The following is a 20,682-nucleotide window of genomic DNA, read 5'->3' on the forward strand; positions in this document are numbered from 1 at the left end:
GTAAGATAGCACTTTTAGAAAACTAATAGCAATTAAATATCCCTGAGAGGTTTTTTTGTAACATTCTGCTTTGTGTGTTCCTATACTGCCATATGCTGTTTGTTGCCACATTTCAGAAATACTAAAGCTCAGGATAAGGTATGGAGAATAATAATAATTAGCCACAGAACAAATTTACAAATGAAGAAAGATACAAAAGGTCAGAACTTCTCAGTCTAAAAACTAAGGTTGAAATAACCGAAATTATTGTAAACATTGAAGACAAGGAAGTCAACATAGATATTTATTGAATCTTACATGCTTAGAACTTAAAAAATCTAGAAAACAGTACACTCTAGAGGTTCATTACTATGTTTCATAGATGAAAGCAGTCTGCCAACTACAAGCAAAATAATTTCAAAACATTTGTGGGTTAATTTGTACATTCTTTATCAGCATCAAATTATTAAGGAAAGTTAAAGGGTATATAGATTACATCTCTATTCTATGGAATTTGACATCATGTGAAATAATTATGCTGCCTCATAGGTAGCAATTTAAAAGTAAAAAAAAAAATCATGCATGTACTAGCATTATGTCTTGCACTGGGAATAATTTAAATCATCTATAATATTATAAGTGATCTAATATATATTTCTATATAAAATGCAAACATGTATAATATATATATTTCAGAAAATCACTCTCAGTAAAATTGCATGACATAATTGGCATTCTGTATTAGATGAAGTGTGCAGGCCGACTATAGTCACAGAAGCCAGTTTACTTATTTTTAAGGAAGGTTGAACTTGTGCCATAGAAAAGTATCTATAATTCACTATCAGACGTGGTAGTCATGCATCAAAGCATAACTTGATCCATTAACCCTGGGTAAAGTATGGAGTATTTCGTGATAGCATAAACATACCTTGGCCGGGCGCGGTGGCTCAAGCCTGTAATCCCAGCACTTTGGGAGGCCAAGACGGGTGGATCACGAGGTCAGGAGATCGAGACCATCCTGGGGGAACACGGTGAAACCCCGTCTCTATTAAAAAACACAAAAAACTAGCTGGGCGAGGTGGCAGGCGCCTGTAGTCCCAGCTACTCAGGAGGCTGAGGCAGGAGAATGGCGTGAACCCAGGAGGCGGAGCTTGCAGTGAGCTGAGATCCGGCCACTGCACCCCAGCCTGGGTAGAGCGAGACTCCGTCTCAAAAGAAAAAAAAAAAAAATACCTTGATGCCTTATTGGTATTCACAGTTTTGTGTGGTGTTAAAGCACACTGAAGATGGTCAGTCCTTACTATTTAAAACCTAGATCATTGGCGGGTTTCATTTCACTTGTCTTCTGGGAAAACCCTGTGTGTCACAGTTGGAAGAAGTGGTAATGTGCTTAAACTTCCTTCTGTAGCTTATCCCAAGACCTGATAATTCTGAATGGCATTTGGCCCAATCATAGAAATTTTATTCCAGATTAATTTTGTCTTTCCTGGAACCTTATTTTTTTCATTTCAAAATCTGCACCAAATAAATCTCAATATCATGCCATGAAATCAAAGTCCCCAGACCCTGTTTCTGAATCAGGTTCTTTGTGCATTTAGTGCCTTTTCAAAACATCAACTCGTTATAATTTTTATCTTTTATTTTGGGAATATTTTCTCATTTTAACTCCTTTGGGCCTCTGTGATTTTATAAATAGTGTCCTTATTATGGTCTGCTTCTGGCTTTTCTCAGAGACTTTGCTGAGACTCCCAGAGTAGAGCAGCCTATTTTTGTGCTCTCTTGAGGAGACTTGTTCCCTAGCCCTCCCTCATTGTGAATTTGTTCTGGGCTGTGGGCTGCCTGATGTTTTGATGTCTCTGTCCACTAACTCTTGCCTTTCAATCACAGAGCTTCAGTTTCCTGTTTACTGCCCTCATTGTTACAGCTCTTTGCTTAGTGCTTCAGCTCGCTTGTCAGTAGCATCCTTGGTAACTTCCTATGTCATCTCTGGCCCCTCATTCTCCACAGATTGCTTTTCACCAATTTGGCCTTCCAAAGACAGCCTCTCAGCAGCTCCAAGTCCCCTAGACTGTGCGCATTTTAATTATTATTAAGAGGCAGTAAGGCTGACACAAGTAGGTGACCACTGTGTTATTGAAAAGGCACAAGGAATTAGTCCTGTCCATGCTGCCAGAAATTCCACACGAGACATTCATTTCCTGATTATTGAAATTTTTAATATTTTAGGGCATCCTGATCAAAATGCAAATAATATTTTCTGTCAATTCTCAGGCTTTTCTACATAACTACTGTTGTGCCTATCATATATTCTAAAGTACACTGTATCGCTTATTGCAATTAATTTTATGTTTCTGTGCCCTCATAAGGCTGAAAGTCATCTGCATAATAAGATATAAGTATTGGTGTGTCAATACTTATATCTTAGTGTCTAAGGTAGTACATGGTAATGGTGGGTCTTAATATATGGTTGTTGAATTAAAAAACATAAAATACAGGTGGAGAGATGAGAAACTTATACCATTAACTTTTAATACATTTATTTTAACAGTAATGCTAATGAGTATCCATTAGGGAACTTAGACAACTGATGCAACAGTAAACCCAGATAATAAAGGCTTCAACACAACCTGAGGACGTTCTGTCAGTAGTGAAAAGTCCAAGGGAACGCAATTACTGGTATTGATTTAGAAGTTCAAGGATATCAAGGCTAAAGTGTCAGTAATTTCTGACCTTTCCCTCAAGGTTGCAAGGTGACTGCTCTAGTTCTAGTCATCATGTCTACCTTCCAGGAATGAGAAAGGAAGGAGGGGCCTAACGGAAGATGAGAAAAAAATCGATATCAATAAGGCAGGACTTTCCCAGAAATTCCATCGGATTTTTGTTTGTATCTCACTGGACAGAATTATGGCAGATTATCTTTCACACCAATAAGGAGAATTACAAAACATGGGACTTGTGTATTTGTTTTTGTCTGCAACAATAGGATTCAGCAAGTAGGAAAGAGATGATATTATGTTAAATAAGCTACAAGAACTCTCTGCCATGAGGGATAGTTTGATGCACTGAGGAGTACATGAGTGCTGAGAGAGTGTCAATGTAAATAGAAGAAAGAGCACACATGAAGTCAACTAATGGCTGCTTCCCCATCCTGCCCACTTATGGCTGACAGTAGACATTTGATCTATCAGCTTTAAAGCCTGACTGAAGGCGTGAGGTTCATGGGACTTCTAATACATCTTTATATTCTTCATTCAGCCTCTTCATGAGCTTCATAAATAATGATTTTCCTGAACATTTTCAATGTACCTGGTACTGTGATACAATAATACCTGCTTCAAGTCGTCCACTGTAAACAGAACTTTACAGTAACAGAAGTGGTCATAGGGACTTTAGTGGCCCACTGAGGAGGTAGCTAATTCAGGCTGGGTGTATGCTTGTGCAGTGGGAAGTTAGTCTGGGAAGAATTGCAGTAAAAAATAAAAGTAGAGCTGAGTTTTGAAAAAATTAAAAAGACTCATTAAAAGAAGAAGTACAGAAGGTTGTTACTGAAACAGGAGTTGGTGCATAAAGACAAAGGGAGGCAAAGAAAGCAAAAAGCATTCTAGGATCTGTAATTTTGTCAGTAGAGCAAAGCACAACATTCAAGAAGGGAGGACAATGGCAGGCAGTGAGACAAGCTAGAAGAGAGGTAAACAAGAACCAGATGATGGTCTTGAGCAATGAGACACTGAATTATTTTAACCTGATATTAGTTCTATGCCTCAGAAAAACTAGCCTGCTATTAATTGATTAGAGAGGTGGAATCCAGTTAGGAAACTATTCTAACTGTTCCAAGTATCAGGGCCTAAACTAAAACACTATCAGAGGTTCCACAGACAGTAAACATGTCAAAGAGCCCGCTTACCAGATGTGCTGTGTGCGTGTGTGTGTGTGTGTGTGTGTGTGTGTAAGATGGGCTGGCAGGAGATGCCACTGTAGGGCAGAAATGAGAGTAAAATATTAAGAAAAATCCCATTTCTTCACTCATTCAATGGTTCTGTTAAAGGTTAAACTGATTTTCGTAAGGTTAATTAGTGTCTGGGGTAATATGCTATCTTAGAAACGTGTCTGGAATTGGTGGGCAAGAATGAAGCCGCAGACCCTGGCGATGAGTGTTACAGTTCTTAAAGATGGTGTGTCCGGAGTTTGTTCCTTCAGATGTTCAGATGTGTCCACAGTTTCTTCCTTCTGGTGGGTTTGTGGTCTCGCTGACTTCAAGAGTGAAGCTGCAGACTGTCGCAGTGAGTTGTACAGCTCATAAAGGCCGCACAGACCCAAAGAGTGAGCAGCAGCAAGATTTACTGCAAATAGTGAAAGAACAAACCTTCCACAGTGCAGAAGTGATGGGAGCCAGTTGCCCTGCTGGTTGGGGCAGCCTGCTTTTACTCCCTTATCTGACACCACCCACATCCTGCTCATTGGTCCATTTTCCAGAGAGCTGACTGGCCCATTTTACAAAGAGTTGATTGGTCCATTTTGACACGGTAATGATTGGTGCATTTACTAATCTTGAGCTAGACAGAGTGCAGATTGGTACATTTACAATCCTTTAGCTAGACACAAAAGTTCTCCAAGCCCCCACTAGATTAGCTGGACACAGAGTGCTAATTGGAGTGTTTACAAACCTTGAGCTAGACACAGAGTGCTGATTGGTGCACTGATAATCCTTGAGCTAGAAACAAAGTGCTGATTGGTGCTTTTACAATCCTCCAGCTAGACATAAAGTGCCCCATAGCTAGATACAGAGTGCTAATTGGTGCATCCACAAACCCGGAGCTAGACAGAGTGCTGATTGGTGCATATAGGATCAAGCTAAACATAAAAGTTTTCTAAGTCCTCACCAGACTCAGAAGCCCAGCTGGCTTTGCCTAATGGATCCTGCATGCCCACACCCCTCAGCCAGGGCTCAGCAGAGTAGGGGACACCCCCGGTCGGGGATGGGGGTTTTGGGAGGGCATGGGGGGTTGCAGGTCCTGAGGCCTGCCCCCTGCAGGGAGGTGGCTGAGGCCCGGCCAGAATTCGAGCACAGCAGGGGCCAGGGTGCTAAGCCCCTTACTGCCAGAGGCCGGATGCGCCAGCCAGCAGCTCCCAGTGCAGGGCTCCGACCCAGAACTCACGCTGGCCCGTGAGCGCCGCAGGCAGCCCCTGTTCCCACCCACACCTCTCCCTCCACATCTCCCAGCAAGTAGAGGGAGCGGGCTCCAGCCTCCACCAGCCCAGAGAAGGGCTCCCACAATGCAGTGAAGGGCTGAAGGGATCCCGAAGTGCAGCCAGAGCATATGCCAAGTCTGAGGAAGCCCCGAGAGCGAGGGCTGCTAGCAGGTTGTCACTTCTCAGTAAGACATAATAATACGCATACATACTCACAATAATGCCTATACATCTGACTCAAGCAGGACATGACACAACCTAAACAAGAAAACATTCACTCAGCCACTGAGGAGCCTAACAATGTGCTTTGAATTGTGATCAAACAGCCTAATTCTTAGAGCAAATCTCAAGGACTAAGGAAATAATATGCAACACCAGATTTTATTAAGCAAAGAACAGGCCTGTTTTGCTGTGTTTCTGTGATGAGCTATTAGTAGCCTTCAAAATGACTTACTAATGAAATGAGAAACTTATTACATTGGTCTCTGTAGCAATTACAGAAAATCTGGTATATAAAAATCAAAAAATAATTCTTAACCCATAAAGAAATTGATACAAGCTTCACAAAACCAGTGCAAGTAATTAGATACTTAAATTGAATGGCAATGCACGTAAGACTTATACTATGCTCCCAGGTCCAGGAAACAAAAAACACAAAATAAATGGTGGGTTAGACGGACGCAACAGTTTCTAAAATTAACATTCCATTACCCCAATTTTATATTATTCATAAAGGAGCCTTCAAGTTCACTAACCTAATACCCCTATTTGTTGTCACTGCTATTATCAGCTCAATCATGCTAATAACAAGCAATGTCTTAATGCACCACTTGGTTTGAAAAAACTTCATAGTGAAGAATAAATGCCCAAAGCAATTCTGGCTTTCAGACAAGAGCATCCATATAAAATGATTCCTCTATGCTTTTTCTGAAGGTTGCTTTCCTCTATGTGAAGTGGGGGATTCTTTGACAGTGATGACAGATAAATTAACAAATCAGTAGAAATGAATAAACATGATTAAATTAAATACACAGCACAGTGGTTATGAGCTCACTTTAAGTCAGAAAGATCTGAATTAGAATCTTGGCTTGTCCATTTATGAGGCTTCTTAGCATCACTAAGCCTCATCAATAATACAGAAATAATAGTACCACATTCACAGACTTGTGAAAAATAAGGGGTGTCATAAGGTCCCCATATCTGGCATATAATAAGTTTTATGCACATATTAATGTAAAAAATGTACTAAGGACATCCTCTGAAGTAGTGATTTGCATTCCTCTTTTACAGAAAAGACTGAGGCTCCGAGAGAGTGATTAACTTGTCCACAGTCATGATTTTTACAAGTAAATATGAGAGCTAGGATTCAAACACAGGTCTACTAAGGCAGATTCATTGCTCTGATTTTTTTAATCCATGTTTTTAAAAACATGCTTTCAACAAGCCAGGAATTAATGTAAATATTGTACTGAGCTTATGGTTTCAGAATCAAAGGAGAGAGGAACATTGAGAAAAAAATAAAAACAAAAGCAGTCTACTGCAAACAGTTAACAACTGCAGTTCTGTAAATTATTAAATTTCAAACAATTTATATGAGAAATGGTTAAAACAATCAAGGTAACTTAGTCTGAAGAAGAGACAATAAGGGAAAATAATTGCAATTATCAAATTTACAGAAATGTGATTTAGAATATTATGTGTACTTTTACTTTGCAAGAATGGCTTATATTCCTAAAGGATTAAAAATAAAATACAAGAAAAAATAAAAGTTACAAAACAGGTACTTTGCTGCCAATTTCGGCTGCAAATCTATGGGGCTATTCCCTGGTGACAGATAATAAATGAGAGTACTATTTATGACATATGGGTGAATTATTTTGCTTATATTTGCAAGTTATATCACTAGAGAGGAGTTGCTGGCTTCTAAGGAAATATCAACGTTTGGGTTATTTAGTTTTTACACAATAGATATTTTTAAAGCAAAATATGCTGTCTGAATTCTCATGTTAAATTATTATAATGCCCATGAGCTTACCAAAAAGAAATTGTTCACAGCAATTTGCCACTTAACAAAGTTATTACCACCAAATAACTTGATTATTCTGTAAAACTTTATCACAATGTATAATTTCACACTTAATAAATGATGTATTATTGGCCATTAGCTTGACTGAGCAAGTTTAGGAATTATTCCCAAATTCGGCTTTCAAGCTGACCACTGACTCCAGACACGGTCATGGATAAAGACAAGAAAAATATCAAATACAAATTTCTAGATAGTTATACACCATACTGACCAAGTCAACCCAGCAAAAAAGGCCCATCACCATCTAATAGCAAAATGAAATTTTTAAAACATCTACAAGTCACAGAAGCATATAAATATACAACCACACCAGGGGGCGCTCTTAACACTGAAATGATGGATGACATATTTTAATACACGTGGTGGTCTCAGCTGGCCAAATGAAAGATTTTTCTAAGCATGCAGTACTTGGCACAAGTGCTTATCTTTTGAAAATGTTTGCTGGCAATACACACATTTTCTTTTGTATCCAACTGTTCATGTAGTTAAGACTATCAAGTTAGTCTATCAAGTAAAACATTTACTGCTGATAAAAAATATTTTATTTTTGAAACATTTGTCTACTTAAACTGACATCTGTCTCTTACTGTTTGTGTAGTTGAGCTGATTCTCAACAGTAAACATCGTGCTTAAAAGCACATACAATTTTTAAAAATGAATTCAGTGTGGATTTTATTTTTTACAAAATTTCCTACCAGAACTTTAACTTCTACCTTGTGAAAGTGTAATCTGGGTAGTGTGGGTCTTTTCCATATTTTCTCATTACCTGTTAGAAATCTGAAGCCCAAATGATCTCCTCAGAAAGTTTCAGATTCTGCTTCCTAACAAAATACAATTAGAAAATTAGTGTCAGATTTCAAAGACAATGAAAAAGACAAAGGTAAGTACAGGCTATGTTACTCAGAAAAAATCACCATATACTACTCCATTAACAGCAAATATACAAATAATATCTGATTAAACTAATTTTTAAGGAACAACTTAAAGTTGAAAAGGAAGCATCATAAAGCACATGACAAAGGCCTAGCTACCTGTCTTCCAATAGTGGCAGAGAATGAGTCTTTAAACTTTTCTCAATCCATGTGGTTGAGATAACCCTCTTTTTTATACCAGCTACCTTCATGAATCGCCATCCACCTGTACCCAACCTCAAATGGAAAGTTCTAGCCAAGGTTTGCCTAATATGCATGGAGACTTCTAAGCAACTTCTTTCATGTAAGTTCAAGGAAACAGAAATGGACTTATCTAATGTTTGAGCCCTAAATCAAATTAACCAGCATACTAATGCCTGAAATGTGGTTGAAAAGAATACATTTTTCATTCTATAGCAATAGTGACGATTTAAAATTTAAAAATCTAGAGAAAGTGATACATTTATTTACTACTTTAAAGTATATGTGAATGACAGAAAGTCCTACCCAAAAAGCAGATATTAATAGTTTTCAAGAATATAAGGACACAGAAAGAAGAAAAAAAAAAAAAGAGCACAGGAAAAAAGAAAAACAGTTCACAGAAGAAAAAACCCTAGAGGAGGGGTATGCTGGGAGAGGAGTCAGGTGACTACCGTTGCCTGTTCTACCTCCTTCTTAATGCTTGGAGTGAAACAAGAACTGAGATATTCACCAAGGTACACGCAGCCATGTTTGGTGAGAGGCAACATTTGATGTAAAATAATCTGGCATATGGTTAAACTGCATGAGTTTCCATCAACAGCAAAGTCAGAGGCAGTGGTGTTGGGTTCTATGTGGTCAATCCAGCTAGAAGCAGGTTCTGAGCCAGTTGCTAGGAAATGGAGATAGACCTTACCCCCATTAGGGCTGGAATGGTAACCAGACGGCTACCAAGTAACCTAAATTTTAAATCAGACCCTAGTGCCAACTGAAGACGCTAAACAAGAAATGGCAAGTTTCAAAAGTTTTGAAGGTGAAATAGTTTTGTAAGTGCTTATAAATCCAGGATTAATTGAAGGTGCTGCAGATACCAAGATGAGAACAAGACTAACTGCGTTATTTGTTCATTCATTCAACAAATATTTAATAAGCATCTATTTAACATTTAAGGGCTCGAGATAGAGCAATGAACAAAAGAGACAGAGATCTGTGTCCTCACGAAACTCACATTCTAGTAGGAAACGGGGACCATAAACAATAAATACAATGAATAACTTATATAGAATGTTGTAAGATTATAAGTAGTAAGAAAAAAAGGAGAAGGGAGAGCAGTATAAAGGACATGTGGAACACAGGAAGAAAAAAAAAACAGATTGCAACAACAAAAAGGTGAATAGGGTAGGCCTCATCTGTAACGTTTCACATATGAAAGGTCATGAGGGAGGTGAGGGAGTCAGCCAAAGAGGCATCTGGAGGAAGAGGATTTCAGTAAAAGGGAACAGTGAGTTGAAAGGCTCTAAAGTGAGAGGGCGCCTGGGTTGCTCAGAAAACAGCAAGTTAGCCACTATTCTGGAATGGAATGAAAAAGGGAACAGTGGTAGAAGAGGCCAGAAAGGTAATAAAAAAGCCAGATGGTGTAGCTTTTACTGGGAATAAAATGGGAAGCATTTTTACAAAGTGGAGAGAAATGGTCAGAGGCTGAATATATTTTGAAAATAGATGGGACAGGATTTTCTGATAAGCTAGATGTGGGTATGAAGAATGTAGAGTCAAGGATGATACAAAGGTTTTTATCTGAGTAACTGAGCTGGCATTTAGTGAGGCTAGAAGAGTGTGGGAAAAACAGGTGATTGGCAGGAAATAATTATTCTGGGTTTGGGTATGTGAAATTTGAGATGTCCACTAGATCTATCCAAGAGGAACTATGTATAAACTATGCAGTTGGCTATACTGGTGTGAAGTTTGAGGATGATCAAGCTTAACACCGTAGATATAGCTGTGAGATGTAAGAAGAAATGAGTGCAGATAGAGGAGAGAGGACAGAGAACTAGCCCTCAAGTGGACAGACTCAGGTGCTCCATTATCCTCACCTTCTCGTGTTCACATACCTGTAAGATTCCCATCTCCCAGAATATAGGCAGGATCTGTAACTGGTTTCTAACCGATAGAATATGTGACAGTGAGCTGTATGTGCAGCAAGCAGTCATGCAGGGGAAACAATCTGGCAGGGAACGGAGGGAAACCTCTAGAAACTTAGGGCAGCCTCTAGCTGCCAGCTTGCAAGGCCTTCAGCCTCCAGCCAACAAAACATAAGGCCCTCCCTCCTATAGCTTGAAGAAAATAAATTTTGCAGAAAACCTGAGTAAGTTTGGAAAGAAATCCTTCTGAAGTTAAGCATTCAGATGACATCCCAGGCCGAAATGATACCCTGACTGCAGCCTTGCTGAAGACCCAGGTAAGCTGTGAGCAGACTTCTGACACACAGAAACTATGAGATACAAAATGCCTGTTATTTTAAACCACTACATTTGTAGTAATTTGTTATGCACCAATGGAAAAGTAATGTAATTCCTGGGTTACTCCAGCATTTGCAGGCCAGGGTGCTAAGAAGGCGCCAATAAAAAGACCAAGGAAGAGAGAGGCCATTGAGGTAAGAGGACAACCAAGAGAAAAGCATTTCAGCAAGCGGTTTCTTGCCCGCTTTCTCCGAGAGGAATAGAGACAGAAATGCAAAGGAAAGTTGAATCTGCTGACCTTCTAGAAGCTGACAGGTAATCAGCATTGAAAGGGACAGAAGAAGCCAGGTTCAGCCACTTCCACTCCAGCCTGAAGGTCCTCTATTTTACCTCCTCCTTAGCGGAAGGTGGCAAGAGGCGGTGATGTTGCATGGAAATTGGTAGAAGCCAGAAAGTGTTTCTGTTCTTTCTGTTCTAGATGCTCATTCACTAACCACACTAGATCTTACATAGAAAGATTTACAGCTGATTTTAGCACAGATGAATTTTTTGGGGAGTGGGAGTCCTTGTAACCTAGCCAAGCTGTTCACTGCTAACTAAATGAAATTCAGCCTTATTAGGCTCCTGAGAAGACCCAATTAGTGCCACAGCTGTGCTAGTTCACTCTTTATGAGGCTTTGAAGGTTGGTATTTCAAAACTCGCTAACACTAATCAAAGTTGGCTCATTTTAATTACTAAATCACTAACATACCTATTTTTAAACTTTTCATTGTTACAGGACATGCTTGAATTGGCTTTTCATTTATTTTTCCAAAAAAAAAATCAATACAATCAAATCTAATGAGCATTTATTATGCAAAAGGCCCTGAATTAACTAGGTATAGCTCAGTGAAAAAAGCTGGCCCTGTTGCTTTCTGTATACCTATAATTTGTATGCAAACTTATGCTATTTTTACTATTGTACAAAAACTGTGTTACACCCTAATGTGATTAGTATTCGGCTCTAATCTGGATTTATCTATAGGGAGCATACTATTTTCCTATAATGCTTTGAAAGCAATTTTCTTCTATTCATTCACTCAATGAAGATTTATTGAGCACTTAGTTATACAAAGTGGAAAGTAGGATTAAAAAAACAGAGTATTTAAAGTTCTGTAAGACACATCCAAAATATGTCCCTTTTATGTATTCAATACACTTTATATATATATATGTGTTTACATACATAATATATATGGTGTGTGTTTGTGTGTATATGTGTATATATATTTATATATGCACAATCGTCCCTTAGATTCTATGAAGCTTTGGTGCCAGGACCTCCCTTGGATACCTAAATCTTCAGATGCTCAATTCCCTTATATAAAATGGTGTCATATTTGCACATAACCTATTCACATGCTCCTGTATACTTTAAATCATCTTTAGATTAATTGTAATAGCTAATACAATGTAAATGTTATATTCAGAGTGTTATGCCATTGTTAAGGGAACAATGACAAGAAAAAAAATCTGTACATGTCAGTACAGTTGCAATTCTTTCCCCAAATATTTTAAATCCACAGTTATTTCAATACATGACTATAAAATCCATGGAAATGGAGGGCTAACTATAAACACACAGACACACACACACACACACACACACACACACACTTTATATGTCTCTGTGTCTGCTAGTAATACAACTCTGCCCCTTGCACCAGCAGTTTTTCCCCAGGTTGTGCTCCATCATCAAGGCTAAAAGATTAAATCCATTGCTCCTGTGTTTTGCTTTGTTTAGTTTAGCAGTGTTCACTTCTCTCAGTAATGTCTCTGACACTGTGAAACACAGAGAAATATAAGATTAGATCATGGCATGGGGGAGTTTTTAACTTATTTTATTACTTACAACTTTCTATTTTTTAAATGCCTCTCCCCATTTGAATGTAGGTTCCTCCACAACAGAGGTTCCTATTAACTTTTCACTGATGTAGTTTTTAATGGATAGTATATACTCAATAAGTATTCACTGATTAGCAGCTTTCCAAAATGATTTGAGATGGCTTGCATGAAAATGGAAATAGAGACTTAGAAAAGCACAAATGCTGTTAGATAAGCCTGTATATATTACGGCTAAATAAAGTATTACATAATGTTTAATACAGCTTTTACTTAACAATTTAATGAACTGGAGACAATGAATATTTTTAAAAATATGTTCATATAACTACCATACTTGAAAATGAAGTCTAGTCCTGTGCTTTCTCACAGCTATCATGAGAAACACAGATTGTCTAATTTTATTTCCAACTAAAAGATGTATTTTTTATCAACAACAAAAATTTTCCTAAGTGGTAAATTCTAATAGGAATTTATTACAAGGATGATTACACTAAAGCAAAAATAAGAGCATGTGTCTTCCTTAATGGTCTTACAGAAGATAGATATATTGATTTAAAAATGAGATACTGGATTGAATAAGATACAGGCCTCCTCCTAGGATTTACACTTCGATTCTGTTAACTATCACTCTTTGTGTTGTTGACGCCTCAGTAATTAATCATTAGGACAAGCTGGTGAGCATGTTCAAGACTGAGGGGGAAAAGCAGGCTGCTAAATGAACAAAAATTTCTTGTACTTTCACAGTGCACAATGTATTCAAATAATACAGATATCTCACATAAAAAATCTCAATATACCTCAGTATTAATATCTATTTTCCACTTCCTAAAAGTGTAACACTTCATTTCATTGTAATATAAAGTGCCACATGAAGTTACATGAGTGAATACATTGTTAGTCTGTAAAGCACTGAAAAAAAATATAAATTACTAACACTGTAAAGAAGTAAAATTATTTACCACAGTATTATATAAGCGATGGCAAATTGTTATTCTTCACTACTGTACATAGGTCAAACATATTGCCTGCCAATACTATGCTCAGCTACTTAACCCACTGCCCCTGTTAAGTGCAATCATTAGGTGGTCAGGCTTTGAACTATGTGTCCAAGTCCCAAAAGGGCCAGAATTGACAAGTTTACCATTGTAATCTAAGGACAAGGAATCCATTAAGTTTGCTTGTGACATTCAATGAGGACTGGTTCAACTTAAAAAAGATGATGTTAGCCAATTTATTTCCTTCTTTTCATATGTGAACTAAGAAATACCAAGAACACGAGGCAGTGACTGACTGTGACAGAGGCATACAGAAAGAGGCAATGCAAGTTATTGTGGAACAAAGGCCCACAGAGCAGTAGAGCTGCTATTAAAAAGATCTTTTGGCCCATGAGGATCCAAGAAGGTAGGTGACTCCCAAGATGACTGGCTTTGCAATTAGATATTAATCCACTTCTAACAAGAAAACACCTGCATCTTGAGATAACTGGAGCAAGTATTATTTGAGAGGAACCAGAAAAGATAAAGAAATTGTATATCTAAGGTAAGCAAAACTAGTTTTAAAGTATTCTTAGATATTTATGAATTTCAGTTTCTCTTACTCCAGATAATAAAACTAATTTCAAATCAGACATGAAAGAAGGAAAATGAACTCAATGAATTTTAATAGTATTTTAAACATTTTATTTTGAAGTAATTGAGACATAGATAAAAGCTGCAAAATTAGTAAGCATTCTGGTACATCCTTCACTCATTTCCCCTAATATTAGCAACTTACATAACAAAAGTACAGGAAATTAACAGTGATCCAATATTATTAACTAAACTTTAGACTTTATTTGATATTCACCAATTTTTCCACTAATGGCCCTTTTCTGTTCCCAAAGATTGCATTCAGGATCTCACATTGCATTTAGCTGTTTTCTACTTAGTCTAATAGTTCCTCAGTCTTCCCTTTTCTTTAATGACCTAGATACTTCTGAAGAATATTATTTTGTAAAATGTCCTTCAATTTATGTTTGTCTAATGATCTATCAAATTAGAATGAGGTTATGCATTTTTTTGATAAGAATACTACAAAAAAATGGTTTTGTGACTTTCTTAGTGCATCAAGACCAAGGGGCTCATGATATTTATCAATATGTCTTATTCCAAATGATGTTTACCCGGATCATTTGATAAAGTTGGTGTTAACTAGGTTTTCCCACAGATTCCTTTTTGTAGTTGGTAAGTATCTTGGGAATATGCTTTGAGACTATGCAAAATTCTGTTCTCCCAATTATTTTTTGTATCCATAGGAGACTTTGTCTGTGACATGTACTACTATGGTGTTTGCCTAATGGTAGTTCTCTATTTCTTTATTTCCTTCTACATTTATTAATTAAAATTCTACTGTGAAAAGGGGTTATCTCTTTTCCTTCACTTATCAATTTATTTATTGAATTATTTATTGATATCAGCAAAGACTCATGAGCATTTTGTTTTATTCTGGACGTTAAAATACAGTACTATTATTATTTATTGCTCATTTTGTTCATTAGGATCTCCTTCAGATTGTCTCCTATGCTCTTGTGACAAACCACTTTTTTTCTTTTCTCATTTAGCACTTTCTAACTTTCTAATTAACTCAACGTGTTAAATACTTAATTAGCATTTTTCTTGCACTAACCCTGAAATCAACTACTTCTCTAAGGAGTTCTAATTTCCTTTTCTGGGTAGTGGTGTTTAAGGACCAAAGTCTAGGTGCTAGGAATCATCATTTTTAAAGGAGTGCCATTGCTTTTGACCCTCTTACCAGCCATGGCTAGATTATATAAGTATGAATACACACACACACAACACACACACACAACACACACACACACACAGAGCTGATTTTCATTATTTGCTATTTTATTTGCAAATTCACCTATTCATTAAAATTTGTTTGTAACCCCCAAATCAAATCAATTCTCAAGATATTTTCAAAGTCATTCATAGACCTGGGCAGAGGGGTGAAAAATCTGAGTCAACCAATGCACATGATCACAGCTGAAGTTGAACAAGGCAATGCTTTGCCATCTCGTTTCAGTTCTCATACTTTAGATACGTGTCCCACTGGAGATCTATCCAGTGCTACATTTTTTTTGCTTTTCTGTACTTTGTGTTGCTGACTTTGCTGTTTACAACAGACCCCGAGTGTAATACTGAAGCACTGGCTAGTGTTCTTAGGCACAGGCGGCTGTAGTGTGCTTTACAGAGAACCTATGTATGTTAGGTAAGCTTCCTTTAGGCATACATTATAGTGCTGTTGGCTGTGAATTCAATGGTAATGAGTCAGCAGTATGTATTAAATAAGATGTCTTTAACTAGAAACACACATAAAATAAGGTTATGCATTGATTGATTGATTGATTGATGAAAACGTGACCAGAGGCTCATGGAAACCTAACTCTGTATTTTCTTAGGAGCAGTGGTGTTGTATTTGCTAGCTCAGTGATTTTATGGCCCATCACTATTGTTAGTAAGAGGGATTAACTGTATTTCTTTATCTATCAGCATATGCTAAAAACGAACTTATATTGATTCTTCTCATTCTAATCCACATAACACCACGGGATTTATTTAACCCTTCCCCTTTTCCTTATTTATACACTTCTTTCTCCAACAGTCAGAAATCTGGCTCTCGTCATCTAAAATTTGTTTACTTATTTGTTCAATTATGGCATATACATAAACATTTCAGAAAATATGTGTGTATAAAATACACATTTTGCTAGTCAACACTCCTATGAAAACGTTTATGATTACAGCAGTTATGTACAATTTTTTTTTTTTAGTTTAACCATACAGTATCCAGTCAAGATAATGTTTTACCATAGTAATTTTAGTTAGTTGTTCTCTATTCTCTTTAGTGTGGTTATCTTATTCATTTGTAATACAATTAGACTTGTCTTTTATTGTTTGTATTTTATTTTGGCTTCCCTAACACCAGTATTTGTTTTAACTGTTTATTAAGAGAATATATAAAATAGTACTATAATTCTAAAAGTTAGTTACAGAAAGAGATATATCCATAGAAGTGTGATTAGTGCTAAGTTTTCACTCAATTGATTCTGCATTGTCTACAAATTATGAATTCAAACTCTTTCTATTTCAATTGTGGAACTTAAGTTTGCCACATACAGCTGTATATTTAAGTATAGGTTTTCACACAGGTGAAATGAGAAAATTTTAAAGCAAAATAATTAAATGTCTTAGTTATGGATAATTCAACTGAAGTTTAACTGTTTCTTTAAAACTATTTTTAGCCATATAAATCAAAGCAGAAAGATATGTTGAGGAGAATATAGAGTGATTATTTTAAAATTAGACTATTTGTTGATTTTACAGTGCCTCTTATTCGCTTGGAACAAATATATTACAATCTATATTAACACATGCATCAATATGTATCAGCATACGAGATATTAGGGTTCTCACATTTACTCAGGGTAACTGGCTAGCTAATATGTTGAGTTTTTAAAAAGCAGTACTGAATTTATAAAACATGCAATAGAATAAGTATTCCTCTTTACATACTATATGAAAGGACATGTTAATACAGATCCTACGAGAGCACTAACAGTATACAGTAGTCAAGGAAGCTGACAGATTTGACAGTATGAATAGGAAAATTATTCACGATGATATTCAAGACAGTAGCCACTAGCCACATGTGGCTATTCAATTCAAATTTACATTAGAAAAATAAAATACTTGCATTGCACAATGCAGACACCTCCATCACTGCTGAAAGTTCTATTGTGCAGCACTGTTCTACACTGTATATCCATAAGGCTAGTGCCTATTTTTCTTGTGCCAGCACAGTGCCTTAACACATAGTAGATACAACAGATTTGGGAAAAAAGTTAATAAATTGCAATAGTATCAGGAACAAAATCTGGCAACATGTATCAAAAGATGTTTATTACAGAATAAGACATTAAGAAAAACCTATATATCCAATAAGATGCAGTCATTAAAGTAATATATTCTTAAAATAGAATATTAGAAAAACATTAAAAAGGCTGTTAGAAAAAATTAATGACTTGAAAAGAGTTATATTCTATAGTTAAGTGAAATATGCTATTGTAACATTTTAATGGGAAATAATTATGAAAATATAAACATCAAAAGCTAAGAGTGATATCAAGTTACCATATTATACTTTTTCTTTTGTCTTTATGTATTTTATAAAGTTTCTATAATAATGTACTTTGCCACAGAATTTTAAATTAATTTTAAAGAAATTAACAAAAGATTATTAGGCTAGGTGTGGTGGCTCACGTCTGTAATCCCATCACGTTGGGAGGCTGAGACAGGTGGATCACCTGAGGTCAGGAGTTCGAGACCAGTCTGGCCAAAATAGTGAAAACCTGTCTCTACCAAAAATACAAAATTAGCCAAGCATAGTGGCATACATCTGTAATCCTAGCTACTCGGGAGGCTGAGGCAGGAAATCGTTTGAACCCAGGAAGCAGAGTTTGCAGTGAGCTGAGATCACACCATTGCACAAGAAATTAACAAAATATTATTAGCAAAAATATTTATGTATTATTTATTTGATTAAAAAAGGAAAAAAAATCAATGATTTCTGTGTCTGTGTATGTTTCTCTATTTTATATTAGGAATAAGTATTGAAAATAAGGATTTTCAGTAAAGATTTTCAATACTTATTCCTAATTTAAAATAAAGAGAGGAAAGCATAGCGGGAGAATGACAAAAAAGATACTAATTGCCATAGAAGAAAATATGATGAAGGCATTAAAAACATGCTTTTGAATAATATTAATCTATGATAAACTATCCATGTATATTATGAAACTCTGATTTACAGATTGACAAAAAAATCCTAAAAAAGTATCTAAATAACAAGATCCCAAATTTGTTGAACTCATATAATGAAGAAATACGTAATACTTATTACATGATATTAAGATACTTTAACATACTAACTCAAGTAGCATGTGTGTGTCAGATCATTTTTCATTCAGTCATTCAGACAGGTGTTTAAGCATTTAAATACGTGAAACAACGGAAACAGAAAAGTGTTTACAATGAGTTTCTCTGAGTCTTGGAGTGACAAGTAATTTTCATAGTTTTAAAACACTTTCATAGTTTTAAAACACTGAAATAAGTCTGGTTTTCTTTAATAATAAGAACAATTAATGTTTATTTTAAAAATCCCTGGCTGGGCGTGGTGGCTCACTCCTGTAATCCCAGCACTTTGGGAGGCCAAGGTGGGTGTATCACTTGAGGTCAGGAGTTTGAGATCAGCCTTGCCAACATAAAGAAACCCCGTCTCTACTAGAAATACAAAAATTAGCCGGTCATGGTAGTGCACCCTTGTAACCCAGCTACTAGGGTGGCTGAGGCAGGAGGATCACTTGAAGCTGGGAAGTGGAGGTTGCAGTAAGCCAAGATCACTGCATCCCAGCCTGGGCAACAAAGCGAGACTCAATCTCAAAAAATAAAATAAAATAAATTCCTAAATTATCTGCTTTCTCCAATTCCTAAAGATCAGTGAGGGATGAGAGCTAGGCAGAAGGTGTGACTACGGGACCAGTATTTCTTTTCAAAGTCCTTAGCTAACATCAGCAAACTCCATCCTGCTTCCCTCCACACATTCACCTCAGCTCAGCACTAGAGGACTGGGGCATTAACTTTCGCTATTCAGATTATTTTACATGGACTAAGGTCATTTGTCATGGCATTCATAAGTTCTACTTCTCAACTGCAAAGTCCAGTTTCTATCTTTAGTTTCCTCCCATAGTGACTCATTCAGTACGGGATATAACTTGAGCCAAAAATGACATCAAAATGTTGGACAGGGAACACTGCCCCTGCCCCAACCCCGAATAGAAACTTCAGTTTTTCATCCTAGAAAGCACCTTTTTTTTTTTTTTTTTTTTTTTTTAGAAAGAGTAAAATTAATAGTTGAAAGCCAAAACTGCCCCTAGAGGCAAAGAGGTATTTTTGGTTTGTTTTGAATAATTGAGAAAGGGCTTAAGGCAAAGCTATTAAGATAAATTTTATTTGTTTACTCATCCAATAGCTGAAGGTTTGTGTTTGTAGAGGCAAAGAATGGTAAGACATATTTGCACTAGAAAATGTCACTATAGTAATTTCAGAATTTCACAGATAGGTGAAATGGTGAATAGGAATAGAAATAATTGGGCAATAGAAATAGAGTTTGATAGACCTGTGTAATGAAGGCAGAAACTTTTAACTTTAAAAGTTAAACTTCAAGTAATCAGAGGTAAAAAACTGAAAACTTTGCCATTATACCATTCTTACATGCACATCGTAAGTGTATTACAGAGTGAAGAAATCAGCACATGGTGACAAGGCTAGTGGTTAAGGGCACAGAACTGGAGCCTGTGGTAACAATGCACCTCCCCTCCACCTCTCACTAGCTTTGTAACTCAACAAGTTACTTAGCCTTTCTATACCTCAGAGCTCCCACTGTAAATGAAGATAATAACAACACTTACCCTATCTGGCTCTTGTGAGAACAGAATTACACCACATAGTTAACAAGTACTACTTGATTTGAACTGTGAGATGGAAAACATTTTTCAGTGAAATCCATTTAATTTGCTTTACAAATACCATACAAAGCTAAATTTCTTTTTGCAATTTAAACACCAGTTTGCACTGGAGTCATGAATGTTGGATCCTAGTTGAGGGTCATCTACCTCCAGGTGAACTGTGGGCAAACCATTTTCTTTTCTAGGCTTCAGTGGTGTCATGAGGGGGTGTACTGGATAAAGCCTTATACTACTTTGCTGCTTTCAAATTCCTATGATCTATAGAGCTGGGAGAAAAAGAGTTTTAATACTGCTGCTTACAAAATATTTTCACAGTAGGAACTAAAATAGTGGAACATTTCAACATATTTATGTAACAGCTAAATTAAACAAAAAGCAAGTAGAATTCCCCAGTGGAAGAGCTACAGAAGTAAAAACAGATCGAAACACAAGAGTTTTCAGAATGTATGCAATACTAAAGTTTCAGTGAACAAATGAATGGGAGAAAAGACCTGAAAAACTCACCCTGGTGTTGGGAAGAGTAAAAGGAATGAAAGCTTTTTTGTGTTGTTTTATTTTGTTTCTCTGTGTTTCTCTTTTTTAGAGTATGAAATGTATTCTACTGAAACAGTTACATCATTTTACCTCAT

General features: G+C 36.5%; 1 protein-coding gene across 4 annotated transcripts in view; it reads right to left on the reverse strand.

Moving 5' to 3' along the window:
- The window catches only part of COX7B2 (cytochrome c oxidase subunit 7B2), a 169,672-nt gene that overhangs the window by 98,095 nt on the left and 50,895 nt on the right, over positions 1-20,682 (reverse strand). For 2 of the 4 annotated variants that reach the window (XM_045392325.3, XM_065544963.1), the window contains exon 2: positions 8,022-8,076. The exons of 1 other annotated variant lie outside the window; for it this stretch is intronic. The gene's annotated coding sequence lies outside the window, so the exon portion shown is untranslated. Of the gene's footprint in view, positions 1-907; positions 1,116-8,021; positions 8,077-20,682 lie in introns of those variants that run through there. One more of the 4 variants, XM_065544964.1, reaches the window with a different exon arrangement.

Source organism: Macaca fascicularis, chromosome 5 (genome assembly GCF_037993035.2).
Source record: "Macaca fascicularis isolate 582-1 chromosome 5, T2T-MFA8v1.1".
Taxonomy (NCBI): Eukaryota; Metazoa; Chordata; class Mammalia; order Primates; family Cercopithecidae; genus Macaca; species Macaca fascicularis.